General features: G+C 53.8%; 1 protein-coding gene across 2 annotated transcripts in view; it reads right to left on the minus strand.

Annotated features, from left to right (window-relative positions):
* The window catches only part of CPAMD8 (C3 and PZP like alpha-2-macroglobulin domain containing 8), a 1,104,327-nt gene that overhangs the window by 350,817 nt on the left and 739,423 nt on the right, over nucleotides 1–14,087 (minus strand). The window lies entirely within an intron of this gene.

Consider the following 14,087-nt stretch of genomic DNA (forward strand, 5'->3'; position numbering starts at 1 on the left):
GAGTTTGAAGAAGATCCTTTTGTTGACTGGGAGCCAGTGGAGGTCTTTGAGGTGGGCTGAGGTGTGTTTGTGGCGAGGGAGGTTGAGGATGAGTCATGATGAGGCGTTCTGGATGCGTTGGAGTTTCTTCTGGAGCTTGGCCGTTGTTCCCGCGTAGAGGGCATTGCCGTAGTCCAGTCTGCTGCTGACAAGGGCGTGGGTGACCGTTCTTCTAGTTTCCACAGGGATCCATGTGAAGGTCTTGCGGAGCATGCGAAGGGTGTTGAAGCATGAGGATGAGATGGCGTTGACTTGCTGGCTCATAGAGAGCGAAGAGTCCAGTATGAAGCCGAGGTTGCGTACGTGGGTGGTGGGCATTGGGCCAGATCCCAGAGTGGCAGGCCACCAGGAGTCGTCCCATGGTGATCTGTTGGAGCCGAAGATGATGATCCCGGTCTTCTCAGAGTTCAGCTTGAGGCGGCTTGCTTCCATCCAGTTAGCGATGGCGTGAAGTCCGGTGTGGAGGTTGGTCTTAGTGGTTGCGGGATCCTTCGTGAGCGAGAGGATGAGCGGAGTGTCGTCTGCGTAGAAGACGATGTTGAGGCCGTGGGATTGGACGATGTTGGCAAGCGGTGCCATGTAGACATGTGAGGCTGGGGAGCGATGGTTTGGCTGCCTTTATTGAAGATGTGGTGAGGGCAGGGGTCGGCGGGAGAGCCGGAGTGGATGGTGCTCATGGTCTTGGTGGTTTCCTCGTCGTTGGTGCGGGTCCAGGCACTCAGGTTGTTGGTGTTGATGGGTGCATTGGGTTCGCCTTGGCAGTGGTGGTGGTGGGGGACGGCGTTGCGAAGCTTCCATGGATGTCTGTGATCTTGCGGTGAAGGAAGGTGGCGAGGGACTTGCAGAGGTCTTGCGAGTGGGGGGGGGGTCGGCAGTGCAGGACTTGGGGTTGGTGAGTTCCTTGATGATGCTGAAGAGCTCCTTGCTGTTGTGTGCGTTGTTGTCAATTCGTTCTTTGTAGAAAGATCTTTCGGCGGTCCGGGTGAGCTGGTGATGTTTGCGGATGGCAGATTTGAGGGCGGCATGATTGCTTTCTGTTTGTTCTAGGCGCCAGATCTTCATGGCTTTCCGGCATTCCTGTTTGGAGGCCTGAAGGTCTGCGGTGAACCAGGGAGCTTTTTTGTTGGCGCGGGTGTTGGTGGTTTTCCTGAGTGGAGCGAGGGTGTTGGCGCAGTCATTGAGCCATTGCTTGAGGTTGAGGGCAGCGGTGTTGGGATCGTTGGGTTTGGGTGGTAGAGTGTGGGCGAGGTTGGAGATCAATTGGTCCTTGGAGATCTTGTTCCACTTGCCGTGAGGGATCCAATGCTGTTGGTGGTGGGTTTCTGGAAGGAAAAATGAACACAACGGTGGTCAGTCCAATGGATTTTGGTAGTGTGAATGAAGGTGACGTGGCTGCTGCAGGAGAAGATGGCGTTGAGTGTGTGACCGGCCGAGTGGGTGGGCGAGGTGACCAGTTGCTTGAGGCTGAGGTTGGCAAGGTTGTCTAGTAGGGCTGAGGAGTTGATAGATTAATACCCATCAGATTTCTAGGCCATCATAAGATAAAGCCCTTAACAGTAAGCATTATAAGAAGCAAAGGGGATTCTGAAAGGTGACTAATTGCACACTGTGAGATGATAAGCCTGGAAATTAAGGGGGTCATTACAACCCTGGCGGTCGGTGTTAAAGCGGCGGTAAGACCGCCAACAGGCCGGCAGTAAAAAAATTGCAATTACGACCGTGGCGGAAACCGCCAACAAAGACAGCCACTTTAACACTCCGATCGCCATGGCGGTACAGACAAACAGCTTGGCGGTCACCGCCAACAGACAGGTGGAAGACAAAGTAACACCCACAGTATCACAACCTACCAATCCACCACCTTTTCCGTGCGGATTCACTGCGGATAAAAACACGGCGGAAACAGGATTTCGAAGGGAAAACGCTCACCTCTACACACCCCACGAGGAACCAGGACACAATGGAGCCAGAACTCCAAATTCTCCCTGCGATAGTCTTCCTGCTCCTCTACCAGGAGCACGAATGCCGGCGGCGAAGACCACGGTGAGTACTGCACCTACGACAAAGGGGAGGGGGAGGGAAAAAACAGGGGGACACACACGCAACACCCCCACCCTCACCCACTACAACACACACACTAATACATATTTATACATGATAGTTATACCCCCCAAGCCCCCTGGAAGAATGCAAAGACAAAAGAAAATGAGTGTAACCTTTGTAATATATTAAAATCAAGTAGGCAAAAATATATATATACACCATAAACAAAATATACACCAAGCTTAGTAGTCCAGGTAATGCTCCAATGAAGTCCGTGGAACACTGGGCCCACACGGTATTGGCAAGGCCCTCACAAGATCCCCGACCATGACGGAGAGAACACTGCAGGGGCATCAGAGAGCAAGAAAACAGGCACCTCAGGGGGAAGGAAAGGGGGGGGGCACCTCAGCTGGTTGAGTGCACGACACCAAATCCACGACAGGGCCACATGCCCACTGTTACATCCTGGGGAGTGCAAAGCCACAGTCTCTCAAGTCTCTACAGTGGGTGGGTTGCCCACTGTTCCATCCTGGAGAGTGCAAAGCCACAGTCTCTCAAGTCTCTACAGTTGGTGGGTTGCCCACTGTTCTATCCTGGGGAGTGCAAAGCCACAGTCTCTCAAGTAGATGACAGTCTCCACTGGTTCTGGAGGGGGCATGCTGCCCAGAGTGCTTCATCCTGCTAAGGACAGAGGTAGTGGATGTATCTCTCCACTGGTTCTGGAGGGGGCATGGTGCCCAGAGTGCTTCATCCTGCTAAGGACAGAGGTAGTGGATGTATCTCTCCACTGGTTCTGGAGGGGGCATGGTGCCCAGAGTGCTTCATCCTACTCGTGACGGACTCAGTAGAGTCAGTTCCCTTGGCGCTCATGGGCCAGCGGTGCTTGAGGCAGCGGTGCCCTGTTCAGCGGTGCTTGGAGCGGCAGTACCCTGTTCAGCGGTGCTTGAGGCGGCAGTGCCCTGTTCAGCGGTGCTTGAGGCGGCGGTGCCCTGTTCATCAGTGCTTGAGGCGGCGGTGCCCTGTTCATCAGTGCTTGAGGCGGCGGTGCCCTGTTCAGCAGTGCTTGAGGCGGCGGTGCCCTGTTCAGCAGTGCTTGAGGCGGCGGGCTCCTTTGCAGAGACTCAGCTGCTGGCGGTCCTCTCTGTCACAGCGGGGCTTGTGCTGGCAGTCCTCTCTAGCCCAGCGGGGCTTGTGCTGGCGGTCCTCTCTGTCCTAGCGGGGCTTGTGCTGGCGGTCCTCTCTAGCCCAGCGGGGCTTGTGCTGGCGGTCCTCTCTGTCCCAGCGGGGCTTGTGATGGCAGTGGCTTCCTGGGCAGCGGGGATGATGGCGGTGGCCTCCTGGGCAGCGGGGATGATGGCGGTGGCCTCCTGTGCAGCGGGGATGATGGCGGTGGCCTCCTGGGCAGCGGGGATGATGGCGGTGGCCTCCTGGGCAGCGAGTATGATGGCGGTCTCCTCCGCAGTGCTGCTCTTCCCAGACTTTCCTGGTTTCTTGTGGCCCTTCCCCACCTTGGAAGGTGTCGCAGCTGACTTCACACTCCCACCGGGACCCCTGGGAGCGGCTTTGGTGGCTGGAGTCTTCCCCCTCTCCCGCCGGGCAGTGGTCAACCTTTGATGCTTCACAGGTGGGGGACTGTTCGTGCTGTGGCTCCGTGCTACACTGGCTGCCCTGGTGGCCGATGCACTCCAGATTCCGGTGACTACAGGCACCACTGGTCCGGGAGATGTTGTGGCTGAGGTGCTAGTTCGGGACCTAGGAGACGGACAGGGTGGGGGAGGTGTGGGACAGCGGTTAAGATTGGACAGGAAAAGTTTTTGGGAGACGCTGGGATGGGTAGCTGGAGGGGGTTTGGGAGTGGAGGAAGAGGTTGTGGTTTTAGGATGTGTTCGTTTGCTGACTTTGGGTGAAGGTGCATGGGCTGGAGGCTGTCGTGAGGTGGATGGCTGTTGGGTGGGTGTGTGCCTGCGTTTGTGTATCTTGGGAGGTGCCGTCACAGACACACTGGGAGAGGACACAGGGGACGTGTGAATGGTAGTGGGGGTGGTGACTGCACGTGAGCGGGGTGTGGTGGTGGGTGTGCTGGTGATGGCAGTAGTGGCTGTAGATGTAGTGCATGCAGGTGTGAGTGTAGACGAGACTGGGAGGGAGGAGGGAGACGAGGAGGAGGGGGACACAGTGGAGGCAGTGGAGGTTGGTGTGTCTGCATGTGTCTGATGCTTGAGTGAGTGCCTGTGGGATGTGTGGTGCTTATGTTTGCCAGAGCTTCCCTTGTGTGTTGACGTGTGTGCATGCTGGCCTGTAGGTGTGCCTGTGATAGGCTGGGGTACAGGGGATTGGGTCTGGGTGGAGGAAGTTGGAGGGGGGAGGCTAGAGACAGGGACAATGGCTGCGATTAGTGCTGAGGCCAGAGTCTGAAAAGCTCGCTGAAGGGCTGCCTGACCAGAATGAATGCCCACCAGGAATGCATTTGTTTGTTGCAACTGCCTTTCTACACCCTGGATGGCATTCAAAATGGTAGACTGCCCAACAGTGAGGGACCTGAGGAGGTCAATGGCCTCCTCACTGAGGGCAGCAGGGGTGACTGGGGCAGGGCCTGAGGTGCCTGGGGCGAAGGTGATGCCCACCCTCCCGGGTGAGCAGGAACGGGGCAAAGGCTGAGGGGCTGCTGGGAGGGCGGTGCTGGTAGGGGGGGGGTGGCGGCTGTACCTGTAGATGGGGGGGCACAGATGTTGCCGCCACCACAAGGGAGCTCCCATCAGAGGACGAGTCCATGTCGCTGGTCTCAGCTCCTTTCCCCGCCGTGGAGCTCCCCTCGCCCTCCGTCCCACTGGTAAAGTCAGAGTCCGTAGTGTGTCCCTCCATGGCCATGTGGGATGCAGCCCCCTCGTGCTCCGGTGCCACTGCTCCTCCGCCTGATGATGCTAATGCACACAAGAACAGGGAGACCACAAAAAGAGGGGGGACGACAGAAGAAAGACATGTTGAGTGCATGCATTACCGCTACCGTTGGCGGACACGACAGACACAGAAGCCCCCTGCACTACGCCGCGCTCTTGGGCTCCACTGTTCAATCCCTGGGAAATGGCCTACTAGGCTATGGACGACATCTGCACACATGGATGACACAGGGGCATGACTAGGTGTACTTGGCACTCTACAGAGGTGGGGTGCGGTGCCACATGGCCTGCCTTACGGAGGGACCTTGCCTACAAAACTCGCCCTGGTCTAGGGAAACCCACAGCCCACCTCCCCACCCAGACACCTCCACTGCGCGCAAAATCAGCAGGATGAGAGTGTACTCACCCCCTAGTGGCTGCTGTGATGCCCTCAAGCGCCCATCCAACTCCGGGTACGCCTCCGCCAGGATCCTGAACATCAGGGGGGTCATGGTGCGACGGGCACCCCACCCACGTTGGGAGGCCATCCCCAGCTGAGCCTCCGCCGTCTTCTTGCTCCAGCGGCGAATGTCCTCCCATCTTTTCCGGCAGTGGGTGCTCCGTCTGTGGTAGACCCCCAGGGTCCGGACGTCCTTGGCGATGGCACGCCAAATATATTTTTTCTGGTGGCCGCTGACCTACATGAATTGTACAGGGGGAAGAGAAACTTATCACCAACTGCACCGTCACAGTCATTGGCCCCCATCCCTACCCTTGCCATGTGCACACATGGATGACACAGGGGCATGACTAGGTGTACTTGGCACTCTACACAGGTGGGGTGCGGTGCCACATGGCCTGCCTTACGGAGGGACCTTACCTATGAAACTCGCCCTGGTCTAGGGAAACCCACAGCCCACCTCCCCCACCCAGACACCTCCACTGCGCGTGAAATCAGCAGGATGAGAGTGTACTCACCCCCTTGTGGCTGCTGTGATGCCCTCAAGCGCCCATCCAACTCCGGGTACGCCTCCGCCAGGATCCTAAACATCAGGGGGGTCATGGTGCGACGGGCACCCCTCCCACGTTGGGAGGCCATCCCCAGCTGAGCCTCCGCCGTCTTCTTGCTCCAGCGGCGAATGTCCTCCCATCTTTTCCGGCAGTGGGTGCCCCCCAGGGTCCGGACGTTCTTGGCGATGGCATGCCAAATATATTTTTTCTGGTGGCCGCTGACCTACATGAATTGTACAGGGGGAAGAGAAACTTATTACCAACTGCACCGTCACAGTCATTGGCCCCCATCCCTACCCTTGCCATGTGGCACATGCACTCAACGTCGTTTCATGCACGCTGCAATCTCCCCCCCTTCTTACATTCACCCCACTCCACACAGGCATAGCCCATACAGCATGCTCCCAGTGTACTTACCTGTTTGTCAGGAGGACCGTAGAGTAGCGCGTACTGGGGGAGGACCCCGTCCACGAGTTTCTCCAACTCCTCCGATGTGAAGGCAGGGGCCCTTTCCCCAGACACTGGAGCCATTGTCTCTTCCAGACCGAGGTCACAGCAGCACTTGCAGTGTAGGTCCTCTCCTGTCGAAGATCAGGTATCGAGTGATTGAACAGATAGAAAATGGCAGTCACGTCCACGGCGGTGCGTACCGTCACCACCGGCGTACATCGTCATTGGCTCATGGGACCTATAGGGTCCAATGGTAACCAATGTAGCATTGTGCAGCGGTCTTCGACTGCCTACCGCGACGGTGTACAACGCCAGCGCAGTTACCTCACATCCCATTGTCCCACTTTAGAGGTCAGGCAGCTGCCATTTCAGGGGCCCACATGGCTTCATTTTTAACTGCGTCACACATACCTAGGGCTAGACTCAACACACATACAGGCCACTCTTTGGATTATGATTCGTGTTCTGTGTAAGCTGTGGGTACGTACCTCTGAGTTGGTTGACTCTGTGCTCGCTGTTGTCCTTCATAGGCACCGTCCGCTGGGACATGTGAGGAGATGGCGGCATCCTCCGGTGTACCGACAGTTGGTGGACCTGTCGACAATGGAGGAAAGACATGTGATCATCACCTACAGGCTTGACCGTGCCACAATCCAGGAACTGTGTACCCAGCTGGAGCCAGACCTGATTTCAGCTATCCGCCATCCCACAGAAATCCCCCCTCAAGTGCAGGTGCTGTCAGTGCTCCATTTCCTTGCAAGTGGGTCATTTCAAACAACTGTGGCCATAGCATCAGGGATGTCCCAGCCTATGTTTTCCAACGTGTTGTCCAGAGTGTTGTCTGCCCTGCTGAAATACATGCAGAGCTACATCGTTTTCCCTCAGGTGGAGGATTTGCTTACAGTGAAAGGTGATTTCTATGCCCTGGGACATATCCCCAACATCATAGGTGCCATTGATGGGACCCATGTGGCTTTGGTCCCCCCCGCAGGAGTGAACAGGTGTACAGAAACCGGAAGAGTTACCATTCCATGAATGCACAGATGGTATGTTTGGCAGACCAGTACATCTCCCATGTTAATGCCAAGTTCCCTGGCTCAGTGCATGACTCCTACATCCTGCGGAATAGCAGCATCCCTTATCTGATGGGTCAACTCTAGAGGCACCGTGTGTGGCTATTAGGTGAGCACCTGGAAGCAAGACAGTGGGAATGGTTGTCTGGGTCTGTGGATGTCCCTATGAGCTAGTGTGTGTCTAACAGTTGTCCCTCGCCATTTGCAGATGACTCTGGTTATCCCAAACTGTCCTGGCTACTGACCCCAGTGAGGAATCCCAGGACAAGGGCAGAGGAGCTACAATGAGGACCATGGGCGTACACAGTGGATAATCGAGCGGACCTTCGGACTCCTGAAGGCCAGGATCCGGTGCCTCCTTATGACAGGTGGATCCCTATTCTACTCACCAAAGAAGGTGTGCCAGATCATCGTGGCCTGCTGTATGCTTCACAACTTAGCTTTGCGACGACAGGTGCCTTTTCTGCAGGAGGATGGTCCAGAAGGCGGTATTGTTGCAGCTGTGGAGCCTGTGGACAGTGAAGACGAGGAAGCAGAAGAAGAAGACATGGACAACAGGGACTCAGTGATCCAGCAATATTTCCAGTGAAACACAGGTAAGAATACAAACCTGCCTACTACATGTACTTTAACACTACTACCTCTCTACTGTCTGTCGTTTTCACCCAGTGTATGGTCACTGAGTTGTCACTTTCCCTTACGATTTCACAGATGTGGGTCCCACAGTGTGACATCTGCTTTGATTCCTCATGGACTACAGCTGTGTGACATAGGTATGTTGACATTACAAATGAAAGCTTTTTGACACTAATTGCTAATACACTATTCCGAAATCACAGACTGACTCCAGATTATTTTGTGCTTTAAGGGTGTTTATTTTAGTGCTCAATATTGGAGGGGGTAGCAAAATGGTGAGGGGTGATGGTGGAGGAATGTCCATGGCAGAGTCCAGTCTATTAGTCTCACAGGTGCATTGCCCAAATGGGCATAGGAAGTGGAGCTGGGGCAGTTTAAGGATGGACAGGGTGACAAAGTGGGACAGAAGGATGACATTCAGGGTGGTCTCATTTCTTGGCAGGGGTCTTGGCATTGTTCTCTGTCTTTGTCCTGGATCTCAGGGACCGTTTGCGAGGTGGTGCTCCCTCTGCAGGGGGTGGGGTGCTGGTGTGGTGGTGCTGTGGCGGTGCCTCCTGTCCACTAGCGCTGGCGGAGGTGGTGGGCAGTTCATCGTCCAGGCTAGTGTCAGGGGCCCCTTGTAGTGCCACAGTGTCCCTCCTGGTGTTGAGTACTTCCTTCAGCACCCCTACAATGGTGCCCAGGGTGGAATTGTTGGCTCTGAGTTCCTCCCTGAAGCCCAAATACTGTTCCTCCTGCAGGCGCTGGGTCTCCTGAAACTTGGCCAGTACCGTTGCCATTGTCTCCTGGGAGTGGTGGTAGGCTCCCATGATGTTGGAGAGGGCCTCGTGGAGAGTGGGTTCCCTTGGCCTGTCCTCCCCCTGTTGCACAGCAGCCCTCCCAGTTCCCCTGGACCGTGTGCCCACGGCCCCCAGGTCCCTGTTGTTTTGGGGTGGTGGGCTATCCTGCGTTCACTGTAGTGGTGGACACACTGCTGATTGACGTGTCCTGGGGACGGAGGTATGGGCCCGCTGGGTGGGTGCTGTGCTGGTGTTTCCAGAGGGGGGAAGCTCTGTAGAGGCCTGTGACTGTGTGATGGGAACAGACTGTCCCGAGGTCCCCGATGGGCCGGGCTGGTCTTCTAGATCCAGTTGAACAGAGGTGCTGTCATCACTGTGGGCCTCTTCTGTTGGTGGTGTGGACATGTGTGGACCCTCCTGTCCGGTGACGTTGGGTAGGGGTCCTGCAGGGATATTAAAGGATGTTTATTACATCTGTGTGTGCCATGGTGTGCAATGGATGGGTGACCGTGTATCCCAGTGCTTGCATTCCTGTGTGGGACCTTGTGTGATGATGGTTTAGGGGGGTGTATGGGTATGTGCAGTGGACATGCTTTAGTGATGGGTGTCCATGCTTTGTTGTTGCATGCAGGGCTTGGTGTTAGGATGTGTGGTTTGTGATGTTGGGACATTTGTGAGGAGTTAGAGTGATGGGGGTGAGGGTGGGGATATGTGTTGGCATGCAGGTAGGGTGGGGGATGTAATAGTTAAGATTTGACTTACCAGAGTCCATTCCTCCACCTACTCCTGCGAGGCCTTCAGGATGCAGAATCGCCAAGACCTGCTCCTCCCATGTTGTTAGTTGTGGGGGAGGAGGTGGGGGTCCGCGCCAGTCCGCTGAACCGCAAGGTGGTGTCTTGAGACCATGGAACACACCTTTCCCCGTAGGTCGTTCCACCTCTTCCTGATGTCATCCCGATTTCTTGGGTGCTGTCCCACTGCGTTGACCCTGTCCACTATTCTTCGCCATAGCTCCATCTTCCTTGCAATGGAGGTGTGCTGCACCTGTGATCCGAATAGCTGTGGCTCTACCCGGACGATTTCCTCCACCATGACCCTGAGCTCCTCCTTCGAGAACCTGGGGTGTCTTTGCCATGCCATGCCATGGGGTGGTGTGGGTGATGTGTGGGGTGGTGTGTGGGGTGATAAGTGTGCTGATATGTAGTGGGGTGTTCTGTGAGGTGCGTGGAAGTTATGTGGGTGATGGTGTTGTATGCCTGTGGATGTTAGTATTGTTGATGGTGGTGTCTCTCTCTGTGCTTCTTTCTCAATTGTGGTTGTAGGGGTTGTGGGTGATGTGGGTGTGTGTTTTATATTGTATTGGGTGTGTGGGAGTGGTGTATGTATGTGTATCAGGTGTGTGTATTTCGAATTGTCCAATGTGGCTGTGTTTTGTAAGTGTGTGTGTATTTTGAGCGCAGCAGTGTGTACCGCCAATGGAATACCGTGGTTGAAAGACCGCCGCATGGATTCGTGGGTCGTGATAGTGTGGGCGTATTTCTGTTGGCGTGACGGTGGAGGTTTTGTTTTCGTCAGTTTATCACTGACCTTTGGTGTGGCGGACTTGTGTGGGTGTCTGAATATTGGCGGATTCCGTGCTGTGGGTCATAATAGCTGTGGCGGATTTCCTCAGCGGTGTGTTGGCGGTCTTCTGCACGGCGGTAAGCGGCTTTTACCGCCAATGTTGTAATGACCGCCTAAGTGTTTTGCTGCGAACAATCAAAAATTGGCTATCTTCACATTCTGAATGTTCCTTAAAAAATGTTGGGACTGTGCTTCAGTGAAAGCTGAATATAAAGCCAGATTTCTGATGAGTAGTCTAATGTTGATTGATTCACTGAACTGTAGCAAACCAACTCACATGGGCTCTTTTGCAACGCCAATATACATCAGTTCTCTGACTACACAAAATACGTGGTCTTTATATCTTCAAAAGAATTACCTTGGTTTGTGCTTGCACAGTATGTAGGATTGTTGCACGATACGAAGTATACATAGATTGTTGGCAAGCTGGTAAGCAGTATGGGTTGGCAGGATATGAGTCCAAATTAAACTGTGCTGATCGCCTTCTTTAGTTGATTAAGTGATCAACAGATTAGCTCTGTGGTTTTATGTGGTTGTAGTAAACATTTCTCTATAATTGTATGTAAAACGTTCTGTCTGAAGATGATAACTTTAGAATGTGTTTAATAGTACACATCTATATAGATAGATTTTACCTTGATATCAATTAAAAGCAAAAAAAAATAACGTGAGTAACCTTTAGGGAAACTGAGGGGGTCATTCCAAGTCTGGCGGGCGGCGGAGGCTGCCCGCCAGACTTCCCCCCTCCGAAATACTGCTCCGCGGTCGAAAGACCGCGGAGGGTATTCTAAGTTTTTCCCTGGGCTGGCGGGCGGTCGCCAAAAGACCGCCCGCCAGCCCAGGGAAAAACTCCCTTCCCACGAGGATGCCGGCTCGTAATCGAGCCGGCGGAGTGGGAAGGTGCGACGGGTGCTGTTGCACCCGTCGCGTATTTCACTGTCTGCCAAGCAGACAGTGAAATACTTGTAGGGGCCCTCTTACGGGGGCCCCTGCAGTGCCCATGCCAGTGGCATGGGCACTGCAGGGGCCCCCAGGGGCCCCGCGACCCCCCCCTACCGCCATCCGGTTCCCGGCGGGCGGACCGCCGGGAACTGGATGGCGGTAGGGGGGTCGGAATCCCCTCGGCGGCGCAGCTAGCTGCGCCGCCTTGGAGGATTCCAAGGGGCGGCGGTACACTGGCGGGAGACCGCCAGTGTTGCCGGTCTGACCGCGGCTTTACCGCCGCGGTCGGAATGCCCTTGGGAGCACCGCCGGCCTGTCGGCAGTGCTCCCGCGGTCCTCCAACCCGGCGGTCATTGACCGCCAGGGTTAGAATGACCCCCTGAGTCTCCTATTTTGTAGCGTGCACCACTAACTGCACCATGATCAATTATTTCTATGCATGAGTCCGACAAGCTGTTCATCAGCATGGGAAGATCACTAGACTTTCAGCTCCTGCAGCCAGGACTACGGGTTAAGGTCTGCTATCTTCCTGCTGGGAGAGGGGCCATCACCCTGGAAGTCAAGGCCACTTACTCTGAGTTTGGAGCTCCAGCCTTCTGTCTGCCTGCCAAGACCAGCAGGCTCTTTGAGGAGGAGGAAAACACCTAGAGAAACCAAGGCCCAGCTGGGATTCTGTCAAGTGGATCATGGTAAGCAAATTGTGAAATGTCCGATGAGGACCGTTGTGAGAGCATTTTCCTCATGCCCCTCTTGTGGATAGTCAATGTTCCCCGTATGCCAGGTAGTTTTCACCGTGAAGTTTAGGGCAGTTGCTCTTGCTGCTGAAAGTCAGCGGCCCTCAATAGTCAAGTGGGGGCTACCATAAAGTGTAGGGCCGTAACACTTGCTGTTAGAAGTTAGTTAGTTACCTTTGTATACCAGGTGGGGGACCACAGTGAAGATCAGTGTCGTAATTGATGTGGTGAAGTAAGTTGGGAACTCCCCTAAGTTAGGTGGGGGGGGGCACTGTGAAATTTCTTTTTTGGAGTAAGTCAGCTTCAACCATGTGCCAGCTGGGGCCACTATGAAGATTCGTGCCATCGCCCTTGTGGTGTAGTAAGTTGGCAAATGCAATATGCCGGGGAGGCCACTGCGAAGTTTGGGCTGTCGCCCTGGAACATGGTGCCTAGAGACTCCCTGATGAAGGATCTGAGGCCATGTGGAACCTTGACAAAGGATAAACCAGGAAAAACTTTACCTGCCCACCTGTGGTAAAATTTACCAAAAGCTGAGGGAACTGCTGAGAAGAAGTTTCGGCACAGCTTCCCGCTGTCCAAAGACTGTGTTGGCCAACGGCAAGGTACCTAGACCCTCCTGCTGGAGCCCGAGAAGACACACCTGGGTCCTCCCTGAACTTGCCTGCTGCCTGGGGTGAGGTAACACTGTTCTAGGCCATCAGGCCTTCCAAAGACTTGCATGAACTTAGCGAGTAGCGCTGCTCAAATTAACTCCTAAGGTCAGAACAAGAGTTTGTCACATAGTGATTATCATGGGCCACATCTGAACATCATCTCCATTATCGAATGGGGAATAATCAGTCTTATTAGAAGTCAATGGAGGACGTGGGGATCCTACCCAGGATGAAGCTAGTTCTCCGATCTTTGAAGCGGTTGTGTTATTTAGTGTGCTGTTGATATACTTTGCATGCTTGTATTAAATACTACTTTTGCCACAAATGTGTGTTTTTGACTGGACAGTCAGATTATTGGGTTTACTGTTCGCATTTTGATTTTTGTGTCTGTGTATGCTTTGAATTTACTTCCCTCCACCTGAGAAACCTTGGACTTCTCAACCTGCGCTACCACTGAGAATCAAGTGTTGAAGGGGTATTACTTGGTCCTGCTCTTCAGGGTCCATAGTCATTCAGTCCATTCACACAGACAAAAGACTGGGACCGATCTGCAGACCAGCCAAATCTATCCCGTGATCCCACCAAGGACATAGATGACACTTGCCATAATTACAGTGTGGTCCCTCTTTGGAGCCATATTCTGTTAGTCTCCCCGTCAATGATTCATCTACTTGCCGCATGGTCATACGAGGCATAGGAGATTACTGAAAAGTCAGTCTACATGTGGAAGAAGAGGACTTCTTTATCAAGACCCTCTCTCAAACCAAGCAGTCTGTTCAAATCCTGTTGATGCTTAAAAATATACTTACTGACACTTCTAAGACCTGTTCAAAATTCAAGTGGTCAAACCCAGAATGTGGAACAAATATAACCATGCTCAACAAAATCCCATCTTTGTCTGCAAACATGTTCCAATTGAAGCTGCAAGGAATGATTTCTGTATCAACTTTCAAATCTCAAAAGATTTTCTTCAGCCTAAAGGCTGTTCTCCCGATCTCAACTTATTGCAGGAACTCTATGATAAACTGACTACGTTTTTTTAGCATAAAATCATGACTATCTGTTCTGTTTTCACCCCCTCTGTCAAACAGATGGCAATAGCTGGCAGAATTCTATTTAACTTCCCTTTAGCAGCCTCTTTCGCAGAGTTTGGTACCATCGCCTTGGGGCAGTCTAAACAGGCTATTATGCATTGTAACTCTGGATCACCTTTACACCCCTGCCT

The sequence above is a fragment of the Pleurodeles waltl genome, chromosome 12 (genome assembly GCF_031143425.1).
Source record: "Pleurodeles waltl isolate 20211129_DDA chromosome 12, aPleWal1.hap1.20221129, whole genome shotgun sequence".
NCBI classification, from domain to species: domain Eukaryota; kingdom Metazoa; phylum Chordata; class Amphibia; order Caudata; family Salamandridae; genus Pleurodeles; species Pleurodeles waltl.